Raw genomic sequence first — 22,924 nt, forward strand, 5'->3', positions numbered from 1 at the left:
AACACGTAATTCACATAGGGAAGGGGGAAACATATAATTAAGCTTACCTGTGATCATTCACATACTAAGAATAATCCCTAAGGGGTTCATACGACCTTCACCTAGGTCCACGGGTTACCAATTCAACTAGCACGCAATTCCTAAGACTCGGTTAACCTACGAATGGTACCCGAAATTCCAAACTAGACTCGGGCACGACAAACGGGGTCCGTTGGGACGCCATGGGGAACGGGGAACATCAAACGGGGAAGCCGGTGACCCGGGGTGGGGTATCGACCAGCGGGTAGCCGATGGGTGGGGGTCACCCGCCGGCTGCCCGCCGGAATTCACTGTTCAGGCAGCGGGTTGTCGGCGGGCAAGAGACTGCCCGGCGGTGTTTTTTGGGCAGTGGGTAGGTGGCGGGTTCCCCTACCCCCAACTACCCCCCACTGACTCCTTTACCATAATTTCGTCTCGGGGACCTTCGTGGAACCCGAAACCATGCTTAGACACTTTTAAACGCAAATAACGACACCACGTAAGTAGTTAACGGATCAAGAGCAAGAATCATGTAGGACTTATCCTATTACGATTTCTAATGTAAACAACACCCGAACATGCAAAATCCCACCCAAATATAAATCAAGAACGTCACAATACAGATTCCCAATCCGACCTAGGGCTCTAATCCCACCCAAATCATCAAGAACATATTTTATCTTTAACGTCAAGAAAATATCAAGATTCGTCAAGAATCATCACATCATAATCAAGAACTTCCTTTTAACATCAAGATCATCAAGATTATCAAGAAAGCATATAAATCATCTTATTAATCATCAAGAACATAACATAATTATCATAGAAGAATTCAATCGAGACACAAGAATATAGAGGGAGGCCAAGGAAGGAGATTATAGCGAAGAAAATAGGTTTTGTTGAGACATGGGTTACCTCTTAGCCTTAATTTATTTCCTTGGCTATGAAGGGTCTTTCTTTAAGATTTCTCTTTTCTTGATTTCTCCTAAGGGAATTCTTGGAACTTCTTATGTGGTGAGAGATTATTTGTGGTGTGAATTTTAGGTGCCTCCTATGCCTCTATTTATATAATTAAGAGTCCTAATTAGGGTCTAGGTAGCATGGGTTTACTAATTCTATTTCTTATAGGACTAAGGGGTTGGCTTTAGGGATAAAGGCCCACGGACCATGGTGGACCCCCTTTTAGCTAATTAGTAGATTTTAACTCCCTTTTTGGGCTGAGTAATTAATTAATTAATTTGGGTTTAGGGGTCGTAACACGGGGTGTTACACTCTCCCCCCCTTACAAGAGGCTTCGTCCATGAAGCCGGTGTGTGGATCCACTCTTTCACCCCTGGACGTCGCATAATTTGGCCTCCCGATCACGAAGTGTGGCCCCGCGCGTTGTCTTTGCTGGGGTGGACTGGATTTTTGGTGAAGTGGTGATTGAAAAGTTCGGGTCTACCTTGGTTTCCTGCTCCCGCGCTGGATGCACCGCGAGTGCCCAACATGTCCTCGATGGTTGCCACCCTTTGGTCCAAAGCGCGTGTTGCGCGAATTAGGGATGAGAACCCCTCGTCCATGATTTGGTTCTGTCGGGTGAGCTGTGCGAGGATGCGTTCGTTGACTGATTCTTCATTTAGACCCCTTGGGTTTCCCCTCGCTCGCGTGGGTGCCGATGGATTAGGCTCGCTATCTTCTTCTTGCTCCTCATTTTCCCCTGGTTCCCCACAGTCTTGCATTGCCCGCTTGAGTTTCTTGTTGGAGATATTTAGTTTATCGACCAATTCCCTTCGTTCCTCTTCGGGCTTAAGGCAAATCTCTTCGAGGGTGATGAATTGTCCCCCTTCGGTGTAATAGATATCATTGCCACGGAGATTCTGAGCATTGAAAGCCATGCCACTTGCAGTCTTGACTTCTGTGTGGCTTAGGTCTACCCTCTTTTTCTCCATGATCCAACTCAGGATCATCCCGTAGGGTAGGCTAAGTCGGTTGCTAGTTTTACAAAATTCCATGTGTTTCAACATGAGGGCCGGCAGATTGAACTTAATTTTGTGTTTTAAGAGATAGGCAAAAGTACACTCCAGACTTCCCACATCCTTGCTTTTATTATTTGTGGGCAATAGGCTGTCAGTCACAATCATAACCAATATCTTTTGCTCCGCGGTTAGCCATTTCCTGTTTGGCCGTGTGGCCGAAGTGAAACCTTCCTCCTCTCCGAGTAGGTATCCGAGGTAGTCTTTGTACCCCGTGTTTTGAGTACCAATCCACCCTTTTCGGTTGTAGTCTGACACACCCGTGGTGATCAATTTTAAGAGCTTGGCCAAGCGGCCTTCGAAAAGTATGATTTCCTTGCCTCGGACCTTAGTGGTGATTTCTAGTTTATCACCGCTTTTGACGGCCACCAAATGTCGATAGAACTCCTTCACCAATTCGGGGTACGTATCTACTTTTTATGGTGAGGTACGTATCCAAAAGCCCTTGGTGATTGAGCATGTCGACCAATTCCAGAGAAAATTGATCTGGTTCGAGGGCTTTACCTCCGATCACGGTGTAGTCGGCATTGCTCCATTCCGGGGTGCGGACTCCGAGGGGATTTTTCGGCATTTTTAGAATTTTCTTCTGGATAGCGTTTTCCGGCGGACTCCGGCGAGATTCCGGTAGGATTCCGGCGAGGGTTCCGGCGGTACGGCTTCGTCGGCGACGTCAGCTCTCGGCGTGGCCTGGCTCGGCGCGGCGGCGGGGATGTTCGGCGAGGTAGCGGTGGTTCACGATGGAGCTTGGCGTGCGATGTGAGCATGGTGGCAGTGGGGGGAATCCGGGCGGTCGACGGTGGTGTCGCGGGTTACTGTCGGTGTGGCGGCGGCGAGCGTCGGAGACGGGCACCGGCGACTTTGGCTGGCGGTGGCGGTCGACGGGGTGGCTCGTTGGGGTGGTTGTCGGGTGGCGGCGGGATGAGTGGGGTGAGGGAGAGAGAGAGAGATTGTGGGGGAAGAAGATGGTGAGGAAGAAGAAGGGTTTTTGATTTGGGGGTTTTGGGGTTTTTAGGGATTTGTAGGGGTTTAAAAAGGGAGTATTCCCTTAAGGTTCTAAGAAACACCTATGGCTTAGTGGTTAGGGACTTAGGTTTTCAAAAGGGGAGGTCTAAGGTTCAATTCTCATAGGTGACATTAGTCTTCTTTGTGGAATATTTCTTTGTCCTTCCCTTCTTTTGTCTCCTAGTGGTAGAAGATGTTGGTCTTTGTTGTTTTGTGGGTAGTCTTGATTTTTTTTTTTTATTAAGCTAATATCATTTCGAACTATCTTTTATTCATAATAATTCCAAAGTGACTAGTCTAAACACGCGATTCTAATACGGGGGTGGTTACAAAAAAGGGGGTTCGTTATATTATCCGAAACAAAATTCATCTTCCTGGTTTCCTTCTGGCGGGTTTGCGTGACCTTCGTTTTCTGGGGTCATATCTCCTTCGTTGGGGTTGCCCTCATCCCCGAGTTCAGCTTGTGTGCGGCTCATGACAAATACTTTTCCGGGGGCACCATAGTTTCTTTGGTTGTTCGTGTCCCCGTGTCGGCTCATAGCCATAGGGCGTGAGTTTGAGGGTTGAGGGCAGAGGAATGCCTTGTGCCCTTCTTTCCCGCAATTGAAGCATCGTAAGGGGTTCCCCATGCAGTCCTTGCCCCTATGGCTTTGGTGGCATTTTGGGCAGGGAAAGCCCCCTGTATTAGTTTCGCAGTTTCTTGGGGGCGGCCCCTGTCCCGCTGGATTGTTTGGCCTTGCGTTAGCGTCTTTTCTTATTCTTTTCATGGGTGGTGCCCCACTTCCTGTGTTCCTTTTTCGAACCTGTTCCTGGATCCCACGCTGTAGTAGTTGGATTCGATAGAGATTGGCGGCACTGGAGTAGGCCTCGTTGAGGGTCCGGGGTCCGCTTACTATTAGGGCTTTTCGGGCTTCGAAGTTGAGGCCTGATATAAATTCTCTATTTTGGTTGTCTCTGTGGGGACTAGTTCTGGTGCGAAGTGTGCCAGTTCGAGGAATCGTTTATGGTATTCCATGACGGTAGCCGTTCCTTGTTTTAGGTGAAGGAACTCTTCGTGCATAGACGCTCTTATGTGGGCTGGGTAGAATCGTTCCCGCAGTCGTGTTTTCAGACTTTCCCAGTTGAATCCTTGTTCTTGTCTGTAAGTGGGTCCCTCGTGGATCCACCAAAGGTCTGCCTCGTGTCCGAAGTAAAATGAGGCTACCTCTACACGACGTTCCTCTAGGCATTCTACTAGCCCCAGAATTTTGTCGAAGGTCCGAATCCATTCCTCAAGGATGGCGGGATCTTCTTCTCCTGAGAAAGTGGGTGGTCTATGATTTGAAACTTGTCGGGCGATTTCTGAGTTTGTATTTGGTGGAGGTGGTGGTGGTCGGTTGTTGCGGAGAGCTATGTCGCTTAGTGCTTGGGCGACTTGGGTTAGTTGTTGCAGGGTTTGAGCTAGGGGGTCTTGTGTAGCGGGTTCCGGAGTCCTTGATTGTCTTCTGGTTGGTGCCATGATGCTGATCTATAGAGCCAATGTTTATAGTAACGTTTGAGTTAGAGTGTTGTACCCTTAACTTCGTGTGATAAGCGAAGGGGAGTCTTTTAAATTAATGAGGGATAAAGTGAGGGGAGGTTACGTGATGATAGGTAGGCTCACAATCTCACCCCGTGTCTTAAGGTCCCTAGTTCCTGTGTCTTTAAATAACTAAATCCTATCTTACTGAACTCCTAGTGCTTTAAGTCTAATGTCCTAAGGTCTGGTCTTAAGGGTCTTATCCTAGGGTCAAACTTATGCTCTGATACAAACTGTAACAGACCAAAATTTTTCAACTTTTAAGACTTATATAATAAAGGTAAATTCTCATTAAATCCCAAAACATAATATAATAGAGTACGGGGTGCTATGCCACACCTGAGCTAGAGAACTCAGGTGCACAGGCTAACTAACTAATATCCTCAATAATGTAAATGCACAAGCACGGCACGCAGGCCGAAAGGGAAACTATTTACTCTACGCTCCAAATCTCTAGCACGCTCCAGTGTCTACTCCTCTGTACCTGAAAGCCAAATATATCTGTTCAACGAGAGATGCTGGTAACCCACTCCAACGCGTTGAAATACAGTATAGATATATATATATATATATATATATATATATATATATATATATATATATATATATATATATATATATATATATATATATATATATATATACAAAAAATCATTTCGAAGCAGGAAGATATATACTTAAGAGACACTAGTTTTAAAACCAGGAATAGAGTCATCAAATCGGGATAAACACATCAGACAACAATAAGCAGTTAAGTAGAAATAACATTATAAGGAATACGCATTTACGGTCACAAGCCACTTCTCGATTCCAATCCACATCATCATCCAATCATCATTCATATGATATAATCATTGATGGCTCCACGGGACCAATCGCATGCCACAAACATAAGGGTTAATGCTTATAGCATTAACACGGCCCCGCAGCACCCTACCTCAGTACCGCGGTACGAGGAGAGTTGATCGCAACCAACCCTTTGAGAACCGCTGACGAACTCAACGTAGGACCACGATCCGACACACCGCTGACGCGCCCAGTCGGCGGACCCCGATCCCCTTTACAAGGGGGGACTTACGACCCTACACACCGTTGATGCGCACAATCGGTGGATCGTAGCGGATCAAGCCCGACACACCGCTGAAACTCAGTCAGTGGGCAAAGATCCTCGGAGACTACGGTCCTACATACCGATGTCTCACCACTCGGTGGATCGCAGCCAGCCGTAGCCCTACACACCGCCTGATTACTCAGGTCGGTGGACTACAACCTTCCTCGGCTTGTTGGCCCTACACACCGCCTGGCGCGTCCAGGTCGGTGGGTCATATCACCGAGGCTCATGTGGACCTTCAGTCCTATACATAATCTTTATATACCTGACCGGTCTCTACCAGCCTGGTTAACAGTTAGGATGGTTCTCAGCCCATTCAATTGCCCGTATAGTGGACCTTAGTCCTATATAATATTTATATACCCGACCGGTCTTAACCCGTCTGGTTAACAGTTGGGATGGTTCTCAGCCCATTCAATTGCCCGTATAGCCCAATTGATCTTAACCAAGTTGGGGTCATGCATCACGTAACACACACTAGCACATAATAACACATAATTCACATAGGGAAGGGGGAGACATATAATTAAGCTTACCTGTGATCATTCACATACTAAGAATAATTCCTAAGGGGTTCATACGACTTTCACCTAGGTCTACGGGTTACCAATTCAACTAGCATGCAATTCCTAAGACTCGTTTAACCTACGAATGGTACCCGAAATTCCAAACTAGACTCAGGCACGACAAACGGGGTCCGTTGGGACGCCATGGGGAACGGGGAACATCAAACGGGGAAGCCGGGGACCCGGGGTGGGGGTATGGACCAGCGGGTAGCCGATGGGTGGGGGTCACCCGCCGGCTGTCAACCGGAATTCATTGTTCCGGCAGCGAGTTGCCGGCGGGCAGGCGACTGCCCGGCGGTGTTTTCGGGGCAGTGGGTAGGTGGCGGTTTCCCCTACCCCCACCTACCCCCCACTGACTCCTTTACCATAATTTCGTCTCGGGGACCTTCGTGGAACCCGAAACCATGCATAGACACTTTTAAACGCAAATAACGACACCACGTAAGCAGTTAACGGATCAAAAGCAAGAATCATGTAGGACTTATCCTATTACGATTTCTAATGTAAACAACACACGAACATGCGAAATCCCACCCAAATATAAATCAAGAACGTCACAATACAAATTTCCAATCCGACCTAGGGCTCTAATCCCACCCAAATCATCAAGAACATATTTTATCTTTAACGTCAAGAAAATATCAAGATTCGTCAAGAATCATCACATCATAATCAAGAACTTCCTTTTAACATCAAGATTATCAAGAAAGCATATAAATCATCTTATCAATCATCAAGAACATAACATAATTATCATAGAAGAATTCAATCGAGACACAAGAATATAGAGGGAGGCCAAAGAAGGAGATTATAGCGAAGAAAATAGGTTTTGTTGAGACGTGGGTTACCTCTTAGCCTTAATTAATTTCATTGGCTATGAAGGGTCTTTCTTTAAGATTTCTCCTTTCTTGATTTCTCCTAAGGGAATTCTTGGAACTTCTTGTGTGGTGAGAGATTATTTGTGGTGTGAATTCTAGGTGCCTCCTATGCCTCTATTTATATAATTAAGAGTCCTAATTAGGGTCTAGGTGGCATGGGTTTACTAATTCTATTTCTTATAGGACTAAGGGGTTGGCTTTAGGGATAAAGGCCGACGGACCATGGTGGACCCCCTTTTAGCTAATTAGTAGATTTTAACTCCATTTTTGGGCTGAGTAATTAATTAATTAATTTGGATTTAGGGGTTGTAACACGGGTGTTACAGTTTTCTTAAGTTAAAGTTTTTAATGAAACAATCAGTACAATATATGATTTTACAAGTATCATGTACTCTTTTCTTCAACTAGGTTTTTCTCACGTGGTTTTCCTAGTGAAGTTTTTAACGAGACATGTATGTACTCGAATATACTATCCATATACATTGTACTATTTTCGTGTTTAGGTTTTTCCCATAGATATTTCCTAACATCTATAATCTATAATCTATAATCTATAATCTATAATAAATATATAAATGCCACAAGATTTCAACCAATCAGATTTCAGCATTTTCCCGCCCAGCTACAACGACACCGTTTTTTTTTTTTACTATTACGCAAATCAAATTCATCCATCTCCCGCCTATTTAGTGTGTAATCAGAAAGGCATGGTCTTAGGCTTGAAAAGTAGGGGAGTGGGCTATTGTCCTAAATTGCTTAGGAAGCGTGTGATTTTAGTGTACCTGGGTATAGGAGTGCAGAGATTTTGTATTATTTTATATCTTGCACAATCTGACTTCCGCGATTATAAATACATATGTTGAGAGTCCTGATTGCCTATGCAACCAAATGCGAAGAAAAAGAAATACAAGTTTGAGAGTCTTGATCGTCTATGCAAACACAAAGCTTCTGGAATCAACAGCATGTTTGGGCAGTTCATTGTGGTTGCGCGGCTTCATTCTCAGCAGACCACAAGGGCCATAAGGTTGTGTTGTGTGCGGGAACTATGCCCTCACTAAAAGCAAGGGAGAAAAACTCATAGGAAGTCAAGAGTGTGTTCCATGATCAAGAGGTTTTTTATTTATATATTAGTACTTTGAAAATCAAATATAGGAACAGATTTTGGACACTGCATGGGTATGCAGTGGCTAACCCTTTCAAAGTAGTATGTAATGGTTGTTTTAATTTCAAGTAAAGTATTTATGGTTTTATGCTGGTTTTCCTATGCAAATACACAAACAAGTATCACTTACATATATATATAACACATGCACATATTATTAAACAAATCCTAAAATAGGAACATATTACAAGTACAAGTTCTAGCAGTCTGTGATTTCACATATTTCACATTGCAAGTATGTTCATAGCCAAGTGTAGGATAATCAATAATATACTACAAGAAAAATCACAATTCACGACGGAATTTTTTCGTCGCGAAAACACGAAATTCCATCGCGAAAACACGAAATTCCGTCGCGAATCGCGTTTTGCGACGGAATTTTGCATTTTTGCGACCAAATCTATTCCATAGTCTCCAGGCTTGTTGTATTTCATTTTGCAACGGAAATAATCCGTCGTGAGCGGTGACTACGGAAAATAGCAACGGAAATTTTCGTCGCAAAGTAGGTGACAGAAATTATTCCGTCGCGAGTCCGTCGTGATTTTGGTGACGGAAATATTACCTTCCGTAGCCATTTTGTGAAAAAATATTCCGTTGCGAAACTCATTTTTCATCGCCTATTACCGTCGTGAAATATAACAACGAAAATAATTGTCATCGCGATTCCATCGCTAACATTTCCGTTGCAAATTTCATCTTCCGTCACAAAATTCCGTCGCGGTTCTGCTAAAGTATTTTTTAAAAAAAATATTTTGGTAATTATTATTATTTTGTTAAAATTCTAATGCTTTTATTTAAAATGTTAATATGCAATTATATTTATAAACAAAAGCTCTATTAAAACTATAATGCAATATAATTTGTAAAATTCATTGGTGTTCATTCAAATCAAATCATGAAGTCTAAATAGTTCACAAAGTACAACTCTAAATTGGAATAGTGCCGTTGGAGCATAAGGCAGTGATACTTATGAGGGTGTTGCAACGGAGTTCAACCTAACATTGGACAAGCTCCTCGGATTGAATCCTAATATCAACTGCAACAGCATGTTTGTTTGTTATGTATCTTGCAGAACTTGCAATTTGCATGGTCTGAGGTTGCTGTCTTACCCGTGACATTGGGAAATCACTCAAGTTTGGTAGAGCAAACACAACACTGTTACAACTGTCATGGTACCTATGCAGAAGCTCAAGATAGTCAATGTACAGTTTGCTGAGAAAAGATGCTGTCACAACATACTGGAGGGGGGCACCAATGTCTAGCTTTAAGAGGATCAATCCACCTGATTAAGTAAAGAACAGTTTCAGATTAAAGAACATAATAAATCAGAGATGAATGTGGCTTAACTATTTGTAGTGGCTAGTAGAAATTGCAGAATGCCTTCTATCTTACTGAACCTTTGATTGGAAGTGCATGAACACATTAACAAGTCAGTTCTGTTAGCTGATGAGACAAAAGCATACTTAAAAGGGTAGTCAAGATCTCAGAACACATTAGCAAGTCAGTGATTCCTGTTTGCATAACAATAGAGAATCACCAGTATTCATAACTAGATTAAATAACAAATGCACATCTAGCATTTTATGAATAATGAATTAAAAAGTATTATTCTTTACAAATTAATTATTATTGCTTCCTTGCATGGGGAGTATGGATTCACCATCTAGGAAATTCAGACAAAGACACATAACAGAAATAAACCAGAAAATGGCCCTAAGACTCTAAGAGCACAATTAGGCATAATATAAAAGCATCACCACTGTTAAAGTATATCATGGCAATATGAAATATATCTGTGCTCTAATTTATGTATATCTAGCCTCTGAATAGGATACATTATTGATCAGATATATTTAATTCAGCTTCCACTTCCCTAATATGTGTGATTGCATTATTCAAGCTAATAAAAGGTCCATACACAATAAGCATTAAACTCATTCACATTACAATTTTAGTTATGGATTCTCAAAACAAAGCCCATAGAGCTGCTTCTTAGTTTCAACAACTGATGCTTAGGTATGCAGGACCAAACTTGGTCTGAAAGCAAATGCAGTGCCTACTTGGAACATCTCATTTGCACAACTTTACCTTTGTTTTAAATTATAATCGCAAATTCATACAAGTTACAGAGAATAAGTGTACAAACAAATATAGATGTTTAAGGCAGAGAATCAGAAGAAAAAAATATTAGAAGTATTAGTCAAAATTTAGATTAAAATTTAATTTCCCCTGTTGTTTTTGAATCCAAAGTCTAATGTCTTACCTTGGTGTGGTAAACATCAGTGCTCTCTGTAAATGCAAAGTCCAAGCCTGCTACCTTAAATTTGATGTCAAAGAGTCACGCTCCTCTGAACATGGTGGGCACTGCAAGAAGAAATTGTAATTTCAATGTTAAATTCAGTAGAGAAGATCTCTAATATTAAGAAATCATGACTGCTAAGTTAAAATTTATAGAGAATACCATAGACAAGAATACTGAACTCAAGTGAAAAGATAAAAAGATCACATTAAGTAGCATCATAATCCGAATGACTACCCACATAGTAAACTACAGGGTATCCATGGAGCAGGGGCTTTCTTGCAGAATAACAGCAACCTCTCATCCTAGCTAATTAATGTTCTTTCAGCAGATAGATGCAATTCTCATGGATTTTGACATCCACTTTTCTTCTCAGTGGATGAAAGCAATCACTTGCTATGAAAACAAGAATAGGAGCATGTAAATATGAATATTCAGAAAAGTACATGAATGAGAAAAATGAGAGGCCAAGGTTGATAATGTTCAGAAAAAGGAGAAGAATACAGGGAAAACCATGGGAAAACCATAATCTTTGGTCTTTGGTCTTTGGTCTTTGGTCAATGATTTAGGGATACATAGGTTAAAATTTTTCTCAGGTTTTTGTTATTATTAGTTATGCAATCATGGAAGAGATAACAGGATTTGGAGCAAAGATAACACAACTTGTTTCATTCAACAACCACAAACTACAGACACCAATGATGGTAAACAAAAATATGAAATAAACAAACTTGTTTCATACATTCATCACAACCAAATAAAAATACCAAAGATATCAAAGATACTACCAAACCAAAATATCAATTTCAGTCAAAAAATCAAAGAAATACCTAGATTTACAAGCGGTGTCGGCGTCGGCAGCAGCGAGTTACGTCGCAACAGAGACTCAGCGTCGTAGCAGGAGGAGCGACGCAGAACTGAAGCAGGAGGCATGATTCAAAGTGTTGCCGGAAATTTTGGAGGAGCGACGCAGATCGCAGCAGGGAGGCACGATCCGTAGCGTCGCCGGAAATTCGGAGTTGTCTCTTAGGATTTTGATTTTGGGTTTCACTTAGATTTTAGAAAATTAGGATTTGGTAATAGTTTGGGAATGAGATAATGTCTCATTATTTTTAAATAAGTACTTCAAAAGTATATCAATTAAGATTATATAAGATATGTTCATGTATAGTTAATTGAATTTTGAATTTGTTTATTTAAATCAGTAATTCAAAGTATATGATAAGATAATAGAGGAAAGGTTGATTATAGTTGTTACTAAAATAAATTTTGGCAACTTTATAATAACGCTAGTCTTAATATTTAGTTTAAAAATAATAGTCTAAATAAATCTACTTTTGGTTTGAATTTCTCTAAGTCTTCTTAATTTTCTTTTGGGTAGAATTATCATTGTCTTCATATTCAGTATTTTGTACTCTTCTTCTTTATTGGTAGTGCGTCATGTGCAATTGGGTTACTGGTGGTAGCATAGAGGACAACGTCATGCAATAAAATTTTGGTGTAAGAAGTTTTAGATTTGCGTTGCTATATATATGGGCATTGTCAATTCTTTGGACAATGGTCCTACCGTTTAGAGTTCATGTTCAGTTGTATTTCTGATCCACAACTTTGTAGTTAGGTCGCGCATGTCTGACAATGATATAAGAACAATTTTGTCCGTTAAAAAAATAATAGTACAATATTTATAAAATAATGTACAATTGTACCATTATAGAAATACATACAAAAAATATTAATACAATAATGACCTAAATCATTCCAATAATGCAAAAGCATAATTGAAATATTGTCTTGTTCTAAATAATCAAAAGAAGAATAATTAAACGAAAAAAAAAAAAAAAAAAACTTAACCTAAATTTATTTTTAAAAAAGTGCAAGAAAATAATTTTCAAAATTCACCGATATGTATTTAGTTAATGTTAAAGTGTCTAACTTTATTGATTCTTATTAAATTTGTAGATGTAGAAAGAGTTAATATTTTAAATTACAATATTATATACACTCTATTAGGGATTTTGGATTATAATTTTAAATTTTAATTATTAAAGGATTAATTTTTTAAATTATACTCCGTAATATATATATATATGTGTGTGTGTGTGTGTGTGTGTGTGTGTGTGTATGTATATGTATAAATTATAAAACGGCGTCATTTTGGATTAATGATTACAAAATATATACTTTCCAAATAATTAATTGAGAAAAATTAAATATTTAATTATTTTCCATATTTGTGTATGATTAAAATCTTATTATATTTAAATATTCACATAAACTTTAATTATTATCTTTAGGTGTGTGTGCACAATTCGGTGAAAATTTGTTTAACGGTCAAATAAAAAAATACACAGACACACACACACTAGTTATAAATTTATAATACGTGCATTGCATGATTAAATTAATGTCCAACAAGAAAATTAAAATATGTAAATATATAGATGAGAGGCCGAAAAGATAGTGCAATAATTGAAGATGTAAAAGTAGAATGAAGTGTATAATCGTTTTCTAAAAACGAAAAAAAATAAAAAATAGAATCCATAAGAAAAATGAAAATAGTAAAGTTGGATTGAAAGTGATATTTCATTTTAATTATATGTTGTGATAATTTAAGCATGAATAAAATTTTATTTTGCAGATTTTATTTGCCGCAAAATCTAGATGGCTGCATAGTTGGCCCAAATGTTGCCTACTTCAAACTTAATACTAAATGGACACCAAGTAATGCACTACTAAGTCTTCTATTTGTATTTATTACTTCACTTCATTAACTAAGCCTCCGTTTACCAGAGCATTTTAGAGTAATTCATCACTTTTATTTATTTATTTTTAATTATTTGAATGAATTACTAACATTAAAATGTTTGACATTTGTAAAAGTTTTGGTTGTGACAATAAGTGTATAATAAGAATATAAGTGTGCTTAATTGTTTGGTCAATGGTTAAATATTTTTGCGAAGGATCGAACGACCGTCGCAATTCATGTCGTTACCCTCTGTCGTCAAATATCTCTGAGCCAAACATCACAATAAAATTAATTTATGTTGTCGATTTCATCGCCATAGTGTGACGGATATGTAGACCGTCACATTTTTTGTTGCCACTATGTCAACATATTGGTGATAGAATTGATTCTGTGTGTTTCATTCTGTAGCGAAAATAAACTTTACTTAAAAAGTTAAATATTTTCGCAATGGAACAAACGGTCATCGCAATTTTCGTCGCCAACCTTAGACGTCACTTCCCCCCTTTGCACCAACACTCGCAACGGAATGAGTTCTATTGCCGATTCCATCGCCATAGCCCAACAGACATGTTGGGCGTCGCATTTTCTATCGTCACTATGTCAACATATTGATGACGGAATTGATTTCGTCGTTTATTCTATAGCGAAAATAAAATTTACTTTAAAAATTAAATATTTTCGCGACGAAAAAATGATCGTCGCAATTTTCGTCGTCATCCTCCGTCGTCAATTCATTGGCGCGAAGATTATGCGGGAGTATTTCCCACTTTGCGCAAAAAATCGCAACGAAATTCACTCTCGTCGCCAATTTTGTCGCAAAACCGCGACGAATATATTAGTCATTGCATTTTCTGTCGCCAATTTGGCGACGAAACACCATTCCGTCGCAAAATCTGTCACCAAAATTTGGGCGCCAAGATTTTGCAGGTTTTTTTCTCACTTTGCGCCAAAAAAATCTACGGAATGTAATTCCGTCACCATTTCCGTTGCATTATCGCAACGAAATGCGTTCCGTCGCAAAAACTGTCGCGAAACGGCAACGAATTACGAATTACGTTCTGTCGCGATGTAATAGATAAAAGTGCCATGTTTTTACTTACCAAATGATCTAGATGTCAATATTTAGCTTCAATATTTGTCTCATCTACTGCATGGCTTGCTAATCTTTCTGTAGTGAATGGGCAGTTGCTGAGATATAAATAAAAAGTAGAAATCATTAAAGAAATGTATTAAGAGACAAAAATAAGAAAGTTAGATTATTAATGAATTTAATGGAGTAGGTGCAGGATTTTTCTGACTATGTTGTTAAGGAGTTGGCTGGACTTCTTTCTGAACACTTTCTGCACCTTGATACATCAAGGGCATCCATCTATGGTCACACTCAATAGGTGGGCATGGAGCACTAACAATCTACCTCAAAAACTTGGACAAGTACAAGGTAAGTTAATTTCATTTTCTTGAACAAAAGAAATGGTTACTTATTTGCTTTCCAACGAAACCTGTTATAGCTATGTGTTAATCACAGTTTTGAGACATCTTCACTACATTTACATGGTGTGTGTGATCGGAATTACACAAGGGGATGGGTCAAGTGCCCATCAAATTTGGTATAGTTTTTCATGGTTAAGATGCCCCAAATGGTTAACCAACACTATCTGTTCTGAGAAAGAGATTTAGACACTTTTAAATTTCTTTTATTGATACATTACTGTTGTTTATTTGCAGTCAATGTCAGCATTTGCTACAATTGTGAATCATGTGAAGTGTCCTTGGGGCTAGAAGCCTTTCACAAACTACTTGGGTGAAAATAAAGCTGATTGGGAGAATGATATTGCAAGTTGGGTTAAATAATTGCAATAAATATATATATATATATATATATATATATATATATATATATATATACTTATTATAATTGTGAGTAATAATTTATTATAAATTGAAATTTGATAGAAGGTAATATATATTCCTTATTATAATAATAAAGTATTAAAATATGACATAATATTTAAATAATTTATTTGTTTTTTAAAAGTACAAAATAAAGTTATCAGATTTCTTTGAGTACAATACAAGTTACACAATTTTACTATTTTTTTCATACACCTAAGTATCTAGCCCTACTACTGGGCATGAATTGTTGATGGTAAGCTTTGACTCTAATATACTAATATTTGATAGTGAATTTTCAATTCTCTAAAAGTTGGTATCTATATATACATGTCATTTAAGAGACAAAGATCTACCCTCTATATTCATTCCCAAACAATAGTTTTGTAAGTTCATAGTTAAGATTGCAAGAACAATGAAGAAATTGACGGGGTCAACTATCATATGTGGAAAAAGAAAACACGATGTTGAAGATAAAGGTACAATGGAAGCATACCTGCTATTGTATATTCAAAGTCTATGAAATATTGAGTTAATATTTCATCTACAATATGTTCCTGATTTGCTTTACCTGTGTGTGAAATCTGCACCATTTTTTTGAAGTAGAAATATATGTTAACTCTATTAAAAATTATGCAATTGAAAGAAATTAAAATCAGCAATAAATGTTATTGTTCGAAGTGACAAATTTTGTTCTTTCCTGTAGCTATATATTAAATATGTAATTCTATTTTACAAATCTGTGATTGACTTTCATCATTAGTTTTTTAATAAAATTCTATCTGCATATATATCTAGATACTATCTTCACATTCCTGAGAATGGGAACCCAGAAGGCCTGTGGTTTACCTTAAAAGAAGGCAGCAAATATCGGCTGACTGCCTGCATTAAAGGAGTAAGAAAGAATAATAAGCAAATCTTTTTTCATGGTTGCATGTCTTACTGTCCAATAGCAGAAACAAAGATTAATAAGGCAAAAATAGTACTTGCAGATTCCATACTGTTCTGATAAGAAATAAGAATAAGCAAATGGCTTGATGGTAAAGATCTAGGGTTCAAATCCCTATAAAATTAGGTAATATAGATGGATGCTTTTAACAATTTATTAGGTTAGCATATATGGCTTGGAGTAACTGTAGGTTTATTGTGTTTTCATGAGCAGTTGGGGGAGTATTGGGTAGTCGGCCGAATTGTTGGTGTTGAGAGTCTATGTGATTGGTACTATATTTCTTGCAAGACTAATTCTTGCAAGAAAAAGCTCTCTGAAAGTGGTGGAATGCTCTACTGTGCTGGGTGTAAGAACTATTGACAAGAAGGAGTTGTGAGGTATAGACTGATAGTTCGTGCTGCGGATGATACTGGAGATGTTCCTATGCTTATATGGGATTGTGAATGTGCTGAATTGGTTGGTATAGCAGCTGGTGATTTAAAGGATAACTATCCTGGGGTATGTAATTTTTTTATTTAATCTTCTTAGCTGATTTTTTATGCTAAATCTTGACACAGTAGGTCTACTTTAATTTTCCTAGGGTAATAACTCTATTCCACCGGAGCTAGGACGTTTGCGTGGGATGTCTATGTTATTCCGCATAGCTATGAAGAAGGACCAAGTAAAGAGTTATTACTCTGCGTTCATTGTGCTCAGTGTTTGTAGGGATGAGGCAGTGCTTACACAGCACTGCTCGGGTTTGTTAGGTTGCAGCCCATTTGAGATGGTATCAACTGAGATAGGTGGTTCTTTGGATGTTGGGCAAAGCTGTGAGGTACATATATAAAATAGAAGCTGAATGGATTTGTAACTGACAAACATTTAGTACCTAATTGTTAAGGATGTTTTTTTCAACTTGCAGGTGTTTGTGAGTGATGATGAAGAGTGTGTTGGGTTGGATGATGTTTCTGAAGACTTTGAGCAGGAGCAATGTGCTGGGGTTGATGAAATTCCTGAGGATCTAGGTGTTGAGGTTGTAGCTGTTCTTCTTAAGAGATGTCTAATGAAAGACTTTGATGAGGCTGGAAGTTCAAAGAAACCTAAGGAGGTTGTTGTGAAGAAAGAAAAGTAATTTCAGTAGGAGTAAAGGCAATATTTTGAAAATGGCTTGCACTAAGACTAAGTTCAATGTTTTTGTTATTCTGCCCTAATGTTTATTTTGCCCGGGTATGTTCTGATCACTGTATTGATTGAACTCTAATCTTAAGGTTCAGCTAAATAGTATGCTGAATAGGTCTAGCAGGCTGGTTTTGTTTTTGGATTTTGGAAACTGGCTTTGTTTCCGTTGCAAGCTATTATCGAATTGTAATGTAATCCAATGCTAATTTGAATTCTATGTTTTCCTAGCCAAATAGATACTATCTTCAGTCAACAAATCATCACGGATAACTTAAAAAAAAAAAAAAAAAAAAAAAAAAAAAAAAAAAAAAAAAACAACCCACTTTGAGAACGTTTTGTGAAGAAATTGTTAGCACTTTCATATTTTACACTTAGACATACAGTCATTACCATGTAATATAGTTTGATATAGATTACAGAAACACATATATTACTCAACAAATGATAATAGACTAAGAACTCAGAAAAAAAAAAAAAAACATAAAGCACCTAAATTGCCATTTGCTGCGAGGCCAAATAGACATTATCTTTGGTTAGATATACATAACACATACACATATTAGTCAACAAACCATCATATACTAACAAGTTGAAAAAGAAAAAAAAAAACTCAAATTAACAGCAAAAAACCAAAATTTACAAAGTGACCACAGAAGAGTTAAGACTTACATTATTAAAATATTTTAAAGAATTGGGCCATAAGTCCTCCTTAAGGATGTCTGCCACCTGCCAGTCAAGTTGTAAAATGCATTACTTACATGTCATTAAAGATCTCAGTGTTCTTTATCAGTTCAACATCTACATTAAGTAGAAAAGTCTGAATAAATGGAATCATATATGTAAGATGATTTCAGATATGGAAGTTACCTCATTAGTGAACCCCTTAGCAATATATTTCTGTTGTGTTTCAATGAACCAAGTATAAAACCTGCTATATAAGCAAAAATCACACAAAATATAAGTTACAGAAATATAATGAATCTTTAGAACAATAGACCTGAACTATCTCTATGCGGAAGAATGAGGGAAACAGCTACATCTTATGCTTCCAAGTCATATCAAATCTCAATACCAAACACGAATAATCCATTGGATAAACTAAATATTTATACAAGAAATCAAAGAAAAACCTCAACTTAACAGCAAAAAAAAAAAAAATTTACAAAGAGAAATTTAATTTGAATGGACAGCAGTTTCATATCAATAAACGAAAAATTTAACCCCAAAGCAGCAGTAATAGCAAAAAAAAAAATATAAATTATAAATTGGTGCAAACAGTTTTAAGAATTGAATCAGGATCACATACTTTATATTCAAAACCTAATCTAGACCGTCCAAATTACACAGAACGCCATCTTTGGATGATCTCTACACTTCCTTACCTTCACTTGAAATCAAGAAAAGTGTATAATCTTCTTAAAATTGATTCATAGATTTATGTAGAAACAACCACATAATTTAATAACTACAAAATCAGAAAAATATGATTTTTACCATATACAAGTTGTGGTTCCTGTTCGATGGCTACTGCATGTGTGAACCGATTACTTCGAATGCCAGAGGTAGTGAAAATGATGGCTAGAGAGTGTTCTTTGCCGCGGCATCCTCTTCTTCCTTGCTTCTTTAGTTGCAGAGGAGCCGAATCTAATCAACTTCTCGCCATTCCTGTCGTAACGCATGGGGTTGATGAGCAAATTCCTTCACAAACGGATTCAACGAGCATCGGTGAACAGGCTTGAGAGGATATACAGAGAAAACACAGAGCCGAGAAAATTGAAAGAGAGTTAGGTTTTTTATTGTTTGTAATTGGAAGGAATTTTGAACCGATTACATAGTGAGGAAACGAGATCGAGCTACGAGCTACAAGAGCAAGGGTTCAAGAAAATCTGCGGTGCATGTGTGGTGGTGAACTTTCCAGAATGCTAGAAAGAGTGTCGAGAAGGGTAGATGCAATGTTGTCTGAACGGAGTTTGGTTGCTAATTACTGAGAAATGATCTCTTTAATTTCTCACGATTAAATATTAATCGAAGGACTTGCTTTCCCAAATTGGTGCAATATTATCTGAAGTTTCCAGAAGGCTAGATGCAATATTGTCTGATGGATCAATTTTTTGACTTAATTTGTTTGTGGGCTTGGGTTTTGGTTTGGGCTTATGAATTATATTGTGGATTGTTAACCCAATTGGGCTACTTATTAGGCATATATATATTATTAAATTAAATTATTAAATTATTTTTTAAAATTTTCATTTTATAGTGAAAATGTAAATGTAAATTATGAATTATTTTTTATTTTAATTATATCAATTCCACTATTGTCGCTTACACTGTCAGACCTAAGGCTACCATTTAAAGTTTCAACGAAGACAATTTTCAGTAATGTTGTCTTATGCTATGACAATAAACAAGAGTCAAGGTCAAATGCTTTCTACGGTTAGACTATTGTTGAAAAAATCAGTCTTTGTTCATGGACAACTGTATATTGCTTTGTCTAGAGTTAGCAATCCCAATGATCTTAAGTTACTTATTTGTTACGACAATGGAAAGTATATTTTTTCAACGTCAAATGTTGTATATAAAGAGGTCTTTAATAATCTATAAAACTATTATATTATTAATTGTTTGTTATTTACAATATATTATTAATATTTGATTTTATAGTTTAGATGTTGTACACTATTATTTTATATATATATATATATATATATATATTCACACCGTGCAACGCACGGGTGGATTACTAGTGTTTTTAATGAGGCAAGATCGTGGAAAAATAATGTCCAAAGGGGGAGTGTTATAAACTTTATTTAATATGGACATTATTTCTATTGATTATGTAATGGTCAGGAGATTAATGACTCCATTATGTCTTCCGTTATAATTGTATATATATATATATGTGTGTGTGTGTTCTAGCTGTGTTTAAGGATGATATCGAAAAATCATTTAGTTGATAATAAATTATGTACAATAAATTTAGCGATTAACACTCATTTTTAACTAGTAGTGCAATTAAATTCATTCTTTCAAAAGGCTGAACCCCAGTAACTCAACTGAACATGAACCACAAAGGCTAGACCTTTGCTCAATGCGCACAAGAAACCCCCCTCACTTTGAGAGGTTGCTCCCACTCTGTCGCTGGTGAGAATATAATCGATCTCTAGTCATTTTTCCAAATTTTCATCTCTATAACCAGTTGAGCTGCCCATGCAGGTATAGTGCAATTAAATTCATGAACATATGAAGGACCTTCCATTCTCATTTCTCATATCGAACAAGCTTTAATTTGCATTCCTCCGGTTAGGACAACACACGTTTTTTAAGTAGTCTACAGTTGTATATTTTGACCAATTGTATGAGGAAATTTGAATCATTAAAAATTATTGTAATTTCTTTTTAAAGGCTAAAATAAAAGGCGGATTAGTTTCATTAAGCTTTAAAGTCAAGCTATTACATATACTCAAAAAGAAGAGAGAATTTGGCGGTAGACTTAATTCTCGAGAATACTAGAAAGATTATGTTGAAATTTTAACTAAATAATCACCGAAAAACTTTATCAATGTTTAAGTGCACAACGTAACATTTTTTGTAGCGCACTAGTATGTATGTATGTGAAATGATTAAGTAATATAAGAATTTGTTGGAAAATAAATCTGTAAATTAAAAAAAAAAAAAAAAAAAAAAAAAAAGGAAAGAGCAAGCTAAGTATTATAGTAGTTTAAGAACACCATAAAAAGCTCTATTCAAGCACTAAAAACATCTTGAGTCTAGATTATATTACTCATACCAAAACCAATTATTAATTCATACCAAGAATATCAATAGACAATTCACACGGAGAATTATATAAACTTGAAACCTTATGTGGTTACAAGTTACAACCAAACTGAATGATCAACCAATTCAAGGCCGGTTTTAGTTTTGTGTGGCCCATTCTTAAAACAAATAAGACCCTACCAAAACGCAATCTTTTTATAATAATAATAATAAAAGGATTTTTTTTTTTTTTAAAAAAAAAAGGTACAAATAGGCCATTGAACTATTTGGGGGATAGCAATTAAGCCATCAAACTCGAATAAGCTCCAAATTGATCCATGACCTACAAAAAATGTGCAATTAGCATTTTTAGTAGGTTGTCAACAAGTTTTAATAGGTTACCAACAAGTTTGTGATGATTAGGATGCCTCGTTTTCGTTCTTCGAAATTTATATTTAATGGAATGGCATCGTTGCTAAATAGGGATGGTAATTTGTCTCGTCCCCGACGAAAACAGGGATGACAAAAAATTTCGAAGAACGAAAACGAGAAGGGGGATACACTCCCTGCCCCGTCCCCGAATAATTACTATAATTAAAATTTAAAAAAAAAAAAAAATATTGATGGGGTGAGAACCCCGGCCCAAGAAAAGAGGCCCAGAAGGAATGCATGGGCCGAGTCCAGGACTCGGCCCAGGTCCAAAGAGGGAGGCCCAGTTCAGAGACCGGAAGGACGGCCCAATACCAAACGGGGACGAGGAGTCGGCCCAGGCCCGACCTAGGAGAGGACTCGGTCCAGAGAGCCGTTGAGGGAGCCTTCAACACAGTTAAGAGAAGGAGCCGTTGAGGCATTAAAGGCCGGGCTCGGTCCGCCAGTTACTAGCCAAAGAGGGCCGTTGGCAGAGTTTGTAACGTCGCCCAACGGCTCGGCGCATTGAATGTACCCTTTAAGTCGGCCATCATGAGCCTTTAAGACGGTAGAGGAGGAGCCACTATAAAAAGGGCTCATCCACCATTGTATGAGGCAGATTTCAAGAACCCGGAGAGGGAATAGACAAGTACTATTAAGCATCATATTTTACTAAGACTCGAACCCTTTTGTGAAAGGTGTATCCACCAGCTTAAGGTTGTGTTGGACCTCCTTGGGCCCGAAAACCCAAAAACCATCACTGGCGCCGTCTGTGGGGATCGAAACGAAGAGTCACGTGTCCTCTTGAGTGAGGCGAGTCCGAGGAACAATAGTTGAATCAGGCAAATTCCAGATATGGCAGGAAGCGAGGAACAGTCGAGCCGTCAAGACAACGGACGGGAGGCCGACTTGAGAAACCAGCTGAATAGGACAAATGCCCGAAGCCATGAAAACGAGACGACACCGCCGCCGACGCCGCTGAGAAACCCGCAATTACCTCAAGTGAAGCTCACCCCGGAGCAGTTGCGTGCAATCGGACGCGCCTGTGCGGAAGCAAGTCTAGGAGTGAGAGAACAGTCCATCACTCGCCAGCAGCAACGCGAGCTGCGACCGCCTCAGAGGCCAGACAACCGGCAATTTAGCCGACGGGCTGAAAGTCAGCCGGTGCAATCCGTTCATTCCCGGCTGGGTCCCAGCATCGGACGTCGGTCGGCAAGAGAGCGATTAGGCCGGAGGGAGCCCAGTTGTGCCCCATTAGTCGTCCGCGACCGACAAGCTGCACGAGAAAAGAGCCGAGCCAAAAGGGCCAGGACTGAGACTCGCCGCGTGGAGCAACCCCCTCGCAACCCTGCCCAACCGGCTGAGTCTGAAGTCGGCGAAAGCACGGAATCCACGGGAAATCGCACCC

At 38.4% G+C, this 22,924-nt stretch overlaps 1 long non-coding RNA gene across 1 annotated transcript; it reads right to left on the reverse strand.

Annotated features, from left to right (window-relative positions):
• Positions 1-9,165: 9,165 nt before the first annotated feature.
• Positions 9,166-11,670, reverse strand: LOC109179130. The gene is made up of 3 exons (XR_002053834.1): positions 11,440-11,670; positions 10,574-10,674; positions 9,166-9,592 (listed from the first exon to the last, which is right to left on the reverse strand). It is a non-coding gene; the product is annotated as an uncharacterized LOC109179130 (long non-coding RNA).
• Positions 11,671-22,924: the final 11,254 nt, after the last annotated feature.

This window comes from Ipomoea nil, unplaced genomic scaffold, assembly GCF_001879475.1.
Source record: "Ipomoea nil cultivar Tokyo-kokei standard unplaced genomic scaffold, Asagao_1.1 scaffold0877, whole genome shotgun sequence".
Lineage (NCBI taxonomy): Eukaryota > Viridiplantae > Streptophyta > Magnoliopsida > Solanales > Convolvulaceae > Ipomoea > Ipomoea nil.